We start from the raw sequence: 7,670 nt of genomic DNA, 5'->3' as shown, positions 1-7,670 counted from the left end.
GAATATATGCGTCTTAACTACTTCTTCCAACACAGGTTTGTTTTTCCCTGTGGAAATTCGTGGTACTTTTCTTCTTCTTCAACATCATAATGCAAATGCTTCAATTCTTCTCTGGTTTGCCTTACTCATTGTACAAATGTTACTTTAAATGAAGAAGAATGGCAGATGAAATTACCAGTCTGGGGTCTGATTATGGGGGATCTACTAGTGATGAGGAGCCCTGGCAAATTCATTGCAAAGGAGCAGCAGGAGCACATTTTTGTGTTAGAAAGAAAAAACAAAACTACCGTTCACCTAATTAATAATTTTTAACAAGGTATTTTTAATAGCAAGGAGGTTGGATTGAAGTGGCTAGAGACTATTAGGAGGTTATTATAGTAATCTAAGTGAGAAGATTACTTACAGGACTAAGACAGTAAGAAAAAATAAAAACCACTGTCACAAAGTTGATTGGGACTCAGAGTATCCTTAAAGGGCAGAACAGAACTTCTGTGCAGGGTTTCTGAGACTGTAAATCTTTACAAGAACAGAAGCCACACCACACCCACCACCACTCAGTCAATTCCAAATGCTAACAACTCCGTATAGGTTTTCTGAGGCTGTACATCTTTATGGAGTAGACAGCTCCTTCCTGCTCCCGTGGAGCAGCTGATCTTGGGATTAGCAGTCCAATGCTTGGAAAAGTAATACAGGGAGATTCAACTGGGTGTCATAATTTGAAACAGAAAACAGAAACGGGCTAGATTCAAGGGGTGGAGAAACATAGTATCACGAATAAAGATTGGCAGAGGGGCAAATGAGACATATGTCTTAAATGTCACCATGGGACAGATATTTAGTGTCCATGGGCAATCCAAATGAAAATACTGTTATTTAAAAAGGCCTAACTTGAAGGATCCATCTGGGAGCTCTGGGTGCTAAGGACACCTGGAAGGCAAGTTCATGATGGGAAAGCAGATGCTCAGGGCACATGAGGAATAACAACCTTCAACAGCAAAGCAAAAAGGAGTGATGGGCTGGCTGAAAGGGACGAGAGCCCCCGAAATGCATTCACGCTCTTGGCCACTCTGTTCCTGATAGGGTTTCTAACGCCGTGAATCTAAATTAAATCTCCCACATCTTTCTTCCCGGGGACAGCTCCCTCAAAACCGCACTGCCATCAAGTTGATGCTAACTCATAGAGACCCTATAAAGTAGACCTGCCCCTGTGTTTCTCGACTAACTCGTTAGGGGTGTAGTAGACCTGTCTCTGTGAGTTTCTGAGACTAACTCTCTAGGGGTGTAGAAAGCCCTGCTCTCCCTCCCGGAGAGTGGCTGGTGGTTCAAACTTTAGCAGGCCAACATGTAACCAGTATGCCATCTGCGTTCCTCCCCTGAAGTAGCTGATGTCTCCCAAATATCAACCTCAGGGTTGGTGGTCAATTGTGTTAACCACGATGCCACCCAAACCCACACGGAGTCAATTCTGACTCATAACGGCCCGATAGGATGGAGTAGGCCCATAGGTCTGCCTCTGAGCGGTTGGCTGGTAGCTCTAAACGGCTGCCCTTGAGCCAGCAGGGGTCCTTAATTTAGTAAAGGATAACTGGAACATGCTCAATAAGCTATCATTCAACTAGTACCCATATCAACCTCAAGCGTTAGTGGTTTGTCCGTTTCATCGTACTTCTTCAAATAAGTTTTTAGGGATATTGTCTATGAGTCTCCTTCACGTTCATGATTTGCACGGCCTACCTGTGCCAGTTCTGGAGAGAGTTCCAAAAATTTACCTACCTTCTGGGAGCAATCTTAATAACGGCGATGGATTTTTGACAACTTTTCTAAGAGACGAAGAAAATACAAACACATCAAAGTTTGGCCCGAATCCCAGAAGTAGTCTGGAACTTCAATGGTTTCCGAAAGGTAAGGAGGCGGCCACATTTTCCTGACCACAAGTAACTGGGTCAACAGGTATAAGGCTTTCATTTTATTTATGATCATGACCCAGTGCGTGCCAGAGGAAGCTATTTAATAACTGCTCACGGAAGCTAAAGGAAACTGCATATCCGCCTGAGGTTTGGACGCCGGGCAGCAGACGCTTCAGGTAACACCACCTCACCTAAACACAGTTCGGACTGTAGATCCGGGCTTCCGAGCTCAAAAAAACACAGACCATGAGACCAAGAAGGCCGGAATCATCACGTCTTCGGGAACCAACCCTTCCTTTCCATAACCCAAATGTCCGCTCTCTGGTCACCTTTCCTCCCCACCCGCTAAGCAGCAGCGCTGCGCTCGCTACCGCGTGAAGGGAAAGGGTCGGGCTCCTGCTCTCGCGGGATCTCGCGCCTCGGAGAAAGCCGACTGAAGCAAGCTCCCTCGGGAACCCCTCCCCCGAGGAGCAGAGTTCGCCAGGTCCCGCACGCGGGAAATCTCCCCGCCCCCAGGGGGCGGGGCGCGGGGAGCTCCGGGCGCGAGGAGGCGGGGCCAGCTCGAAGGAGAGGGGCGGGGCTCCAGGGACCTGTTGATCGCAGGTGTCACCGCCCTGACTGGCCCTAGGGGATTGGGCCTTGTGCGCATGCTCCGTGCGCAGGGTCGTGCTCTGGGCGGCGGAGACCAGCCGCTTCGGCTTCAGTTCCCCGGGAGCCTCGCTTAGGGTGTCAGCTGCGGGTAGTCTCGGGGCTGCCGGCGTGAGGCGGAGCTGGGCCGGTGCCCTGTGAGGGTGGGAGGCCCGTTTTTCTTACCTGGATTGCACACGCCTCACGTGAGGACGGCAGAGCTCCAGGTAAGTCTCTTCAACCTGGGACCCCCAGGGGCTGCCTCCGAGATCCTCGTTCCGTGCCCCAGATGTCGGCTCTCTTCACTGCCCCGCGCTCTCTCCTCCTCGCCGGCGGGCTCCAAGCTCCGGCGTCCGGCCCCGGTCGAGGTGCCCCCGGCTGGGCTGGCCGCGCGCGCGGCGCGAGGCGGTGCTGCGCGTCCCGGGTCGCGGTGGTCATTGCCGCGGTGCTGGGCAGAATGCCGAGCCCTGCTCGGTCCCTGAGTGCGTTGGGGCTATGAGTACATTACGCTTGCGTTGGGGATAGGAAAATTACGCTTCCTTGGCGCCAGCGCCTGATTTTCCAAGACACTGCCTTTCCGGGGACGCAGCTTTTTAAAGGGGTCGGGGATGGTTCTGTTGCCCCCCCGTAAAGAAGAGAGATGGTTTGATTTGTTTATTATTCTTTGGTAAAGAATCTTTGGGCTGGTGGTTCATGGGTGGTATTTATGATGTATAAAGTGAATGTTTACCTTGAAAGGCGGCGTAGGGACCTTTACCAAACTCAACATCTTTGGAAGCAGGAAGTGCTTGCACAGGTGTGTAACTGGGAGGGCTTCTAAAGCCTGCAATCTGAGCGGGTGCTGAGGTTTGCTTATCTCGCTGCTACAGCGTTTTCTTTATCAATGCAAAGTCTGTTGCCTGCTTGGGAAATGTACTACAAGTCTTTGCCTATCAGAGGGCAACGTTTTCCAAATGTTAGCGTATCTGGAGGGGAAAAAACAATGCATGTATTGTGTTTACCAGTAATTTCCAAAGCTGTTTTTGAGTCGATTTAAAAAGACATTTAGGAAGTGTCATTTTAAAATAGATCAAACTTTATTTTCAGACTGCCTTGTTAACATCTTGTAAGCCATATGTTTTCAAGACTCTTGATACTACAGTTTTTCAAATTCACATATGACCCTGATGACTTAGTGGGTTATGCGTTGCGCTGCCAACTGCCAGGTTCGCCATTCGAAACTACCAGCTCTTCTGTGACGAGGCTTTTACTGCGGTAAAAAGTTACAACCTTGAAAATCCACAGGGACAGTTCTACCCTGCCCTGCAGGGTCCATATGAGTTGGAATCAACTGGATGGCCATGAGAGATCATAGAACATATAGTAATCATGAGTTTTGTGACTAGCTTGTTTTCAAAGGAAAAGAATAAGCTAGATAGAAAATGTGACTATTAAAATAAGTATATTTTACAGATTGTATTTTGAATCTTTCACAGAAAATGGTACTAATGAATTAAATATTAGTGTAGAAAAAGATGTTTTTAAAAATATGCATAAGATAATGGAAGGCCTGGTCTTAGGATTTTTTTAGACTGTGGGGAAAAATAAGCATAGCTGCTAATGAGTGAACAAATTTAATCACTTTCACTGGTTAGCATCAGTGCTATCAGGACTCCTTGGCTGAGGTAGACAACACATTTATCCAGTAAACATCAGTGACTTCTTCTATACTGTTACATACTGGTCATAGTGCTAGGCGTTGATGACAAAGCCATTGCCATCAAGTCAACCTTTTCAGGCATAGTAGAACTGCACCATAGGGTTTCTGGGACTAGAAGGCTTTGCTGGAGCTGCTAGTCTCTCTCTCTCTCTCTCTCTCTAGCTGCTAGTCTCTCTCTCTCTCTCTTTTTCACACCGGAATGGCTGATGAGTTTGAACCACTAACCTTAACCCAACACTTAACCCAGTATGCTGCTGAGGGCACTGGAGATAGAAAAAGTGCTGCAGTACTGATAAATGTGAACCCTTATTTTAAAACTAAGGCTCTTCTCTGGCCGTGTTCAATAAAACCCTGATGATGTCGAGCTTCTAATGATGAAATACTCCTTAAAATATAAAGTTGTCTTTGCAAGATGCTGTTTTTCTCATCCTATTCCACTTTCATTTTCCAGTTACCCATAGCACACGTTTGAGGTACCTTCTGATCCAGCCCAGGGCAGCGGGTTTCCTGATCTTTAGGTTAGCATTGGACTTTGTGTACCACTGCACTGTATAACTGCCATCTCAAATCAATTCCGACTTACGTCAACCCTAAAGGACAGAGTAAAAGTGCCTTATAGGACTCCCAAGGCTATACATCTTTCTAGTGCCAACTACCATATCTTTCTCCCTAGGAGCAGGCTGTTACCCAGCCTTTTGGGTACCAGCCAAGTGCTTTAACCAACAGAACTACTTATACGTTATGTACTTGTTTATTAAAGATTTATCCTGTGTACCTGCAGAGGGAAGATGGAATTAGCAGGAATCTGAAGGGGACAGATGAATTGTCCAATGGGGTAGGAGGAGTAGAAAAGGTCTAGGAATGGAAAAGCAAAGGAATGGAACTCAGGGCAGGGAAGTGTTCTCAGTGGTCCAGTGACTGCGAGAGCCATGTCAAAATGCATGTGGGGACCTCAGATTATTTGTTACGGAACCCTGATAGCGTGGGTTAGGTGTTGGACTGATAACCTAAAGGTCAGCGGGTTGAGCCCTTCTGCCGCTCTGTGGCAGGAAGATGAGGTTGTTTGCTCCAGTAAAGATTTGCAATCTCAGAAACCCCACATAGGGCCAGGTTGAGTTGAAATAGAATCAGTATCTCTGTGGTATTATTGTTTGTTTTCAGTTACTTTGTTGTCATTGGATGGATGATCATGTAACTCCACAAGTGAAAATTTTCATTAAGGAACTTTGTGGTGGTTTTCTGAAAAGTTGTTGAAAGGTTTACTCTTTCTAAATTAAATCTTATTTCTGTGTTATATTGTGACTTCAGAATTGTCTTATCTTCATTTCTGATTCATTGCCTTCTAACATTTTGTTGCAACCCCTTCATTTCTTCTTTAGTGCAAAAGACATATAAGTGAATGTTAATGAAATACCAAACACTATGGTGAATCCTCATATGAAGTGAAGGATTTCTAAACATTCCTTTTCATAAATTAATATTTTTCATATAAGTGTTCTTAAAGTAATGCAGTTTTTAAGTGAAATTTCCCATCTCCTACTAAGAATAATTCATGGAAAGATTTTAAAATTTTTAAGTTGATAATCCATATAATTTATCTGATTCCACTAATCTATATAAATTCTATTACCAAGTTTGGAGAAAGATTGCAAAATAAGTTACAAAGTATATAATTACAAAAAATATAATTCAGTATTTAATTTCTTTTAGAGCTTTGCTTATAGTGTTAAAAACTATTTTAAATAAAAAAAATAATGTTGCTTACCTGTGATAATCATCAATAAATTTGGTCTATGCATTTGCCTATCCTACATATTTAATGTAAGTAGGATTATATTATCCTTTTGAGTCTGATTTATTTCATGCAGATATGATAATATATATATGTTTAAATCATTTTATTGGGGGCTCATATAACTCATAATCCATACATTTATCAATTGAATAAAGCACATTTGTACATTCGTTACCCTCATCATTCTCAAAAATTTGCTTTCCACTTCAGCCCCTGGTATCAACTCCTCATTTTTTCTCCTCCCTCTCTGCACCCTCTCCCTCACAAACACTCAATTTATAAATTTTTATTTTGTCATGTCTTATACTGTCCGATGTCTCCGTTCACCGAATTTTCTGTTGTCCGTCCCCCAGGGAGGGGACCATATATAGATCCCTGTAATCGATTCCCCCTTTCTAACCCACCCTCCTTCTACCCTCCCAGTATCACCACTCTCACCACTGGTCCTGAGGAGTTCATCTTTCCTGGATTCCCTGTGTTTCCAATTCCTATCTGTACAAGTGTACATCCTCTGGCCAAGGCAGATTTGCAAGGTAGAATTTGGGTCATGATAGTAGCTGGGAGGAAGCATTTAAGAACTAGAGGAAAGTTGTATGTTTCATTGTTGCTACACTGTACCCTGACTGGCTCGTCTCCTCTCCGTGACCCCTCTGTAAGGGGATGTCCAGTTGCCTACAGATGGGCTTTGGGTCTCCACTCAACACTCCACCTCTTCACAATGATCTGACTTTTTGTTCTTTGATGCCTTATACCTGATCCCTTTGACACCTCGTGATCACACAGGCTGGTATGCTCCTTCCATGTGAGCCGCAATTGCCGCCTCTCAGCGAGATGACTTCCTATCCATCCCCAAGCCCATAAGACCCCAGACACCACATCTTTTGATAGTTGGGCACCATCAACTTTCTCCACCACACTTGCCCATGTACCTGCTTTGTCTTCAGCAATCATGTCGGGAAGGTGAGCATCATGGAATGCAAGTTTAATAGAACAAAGTGTTCCGACATTGAGGGAGCACTTGAGTAGGGTCCAACATCCAGCAGCTACCTTAATACTAAACCTATAAATATATGCACATAGATCTATTTCCCCGTCACCTTATATAAATATATTCACATGTGTGCATGCTTGCACCCAGACCTCTATAAATAACCCCTGCCTCCTAGTTCCTTGCTCCATCCCCCCCCCCCACCTCACTTTCCTCTTGCCCCACCACCATGCTCAGCTCCCACTTGGGTTTTACCAATTGCTCTCAGTCACATTGCCCTTGATTAAGCCCCACCAGACCTCCTACACTCTCCTCACCACTGATTCTGGATCACTTGTTGTTCCCTTGTCCCTGGGTCTGTTAACCCACTTCCTTTCCCCCACCTCCCCCTCCCCCCTGTCTCCCCAGAACTGTCCAACCTGTTGTTTACCCCTCCAGGTTGTTTATCCCACCCAGAGGTGCTCAAACTATGGCCCACGGGCCACATGTGGCCCACCGAGGACATTTATCCAGCATGCCAGGTGCTTTTGCCCCATTTGTTTTTTATTTCAAAATAAGATATGTGCAGTGTGTATAGGAATTTGTTCAAGTTTTTTTTTAAACTATAGTCCAGCCCTCCAACGATCTGAGGGACAGTGAACTGGCCCCCTGTTT

At 45.2% G+C, this 7,670-nt stretch overlaps 1 protein-coding gene across 1 annotated transcript in view; it reads left to right on the top strand.

Moving 5' to 3' along the window:
• Positions 1-2,668: 2,668 nt before the first annotated feature.
• USP53 (ubiquitin specific peptidase 53) overlaps positions 2,669-7,670 on the top strand; it is an 84,989-nt gene continuing 79,987 nt past the window's right edge. Inside the window, exon 1 of the mRNA XM_004715949.3 lies at positions 2,669-2,761. The gene's annotated coding sequence lies outside the window, so the exon portion shown is untranslated. The remainder of the gene's footprint in view (positions 2,762-7,670) is intronic.

Source organism: Echinops telfairi, unplaced genomic scaffold, assembly GCF_000313985.2.
Source record: "Echinops telfairi isolate 266 unplaced genomic scaffold, ASM31398v2 ScPeMD7_5927;HRSCAF=6808, whole genome shotgun sequence".
In the NCBI taxonomy this organism is placed as follows: Eukaryota; Metazoa; Chordata; class Mammalia; order Afrosoricida; family Tenrecidae; genus Echinops; species Echinops telfairi.
This window is presented reverse-complemented; position numbering and strand designations above follow the sequence as displayed.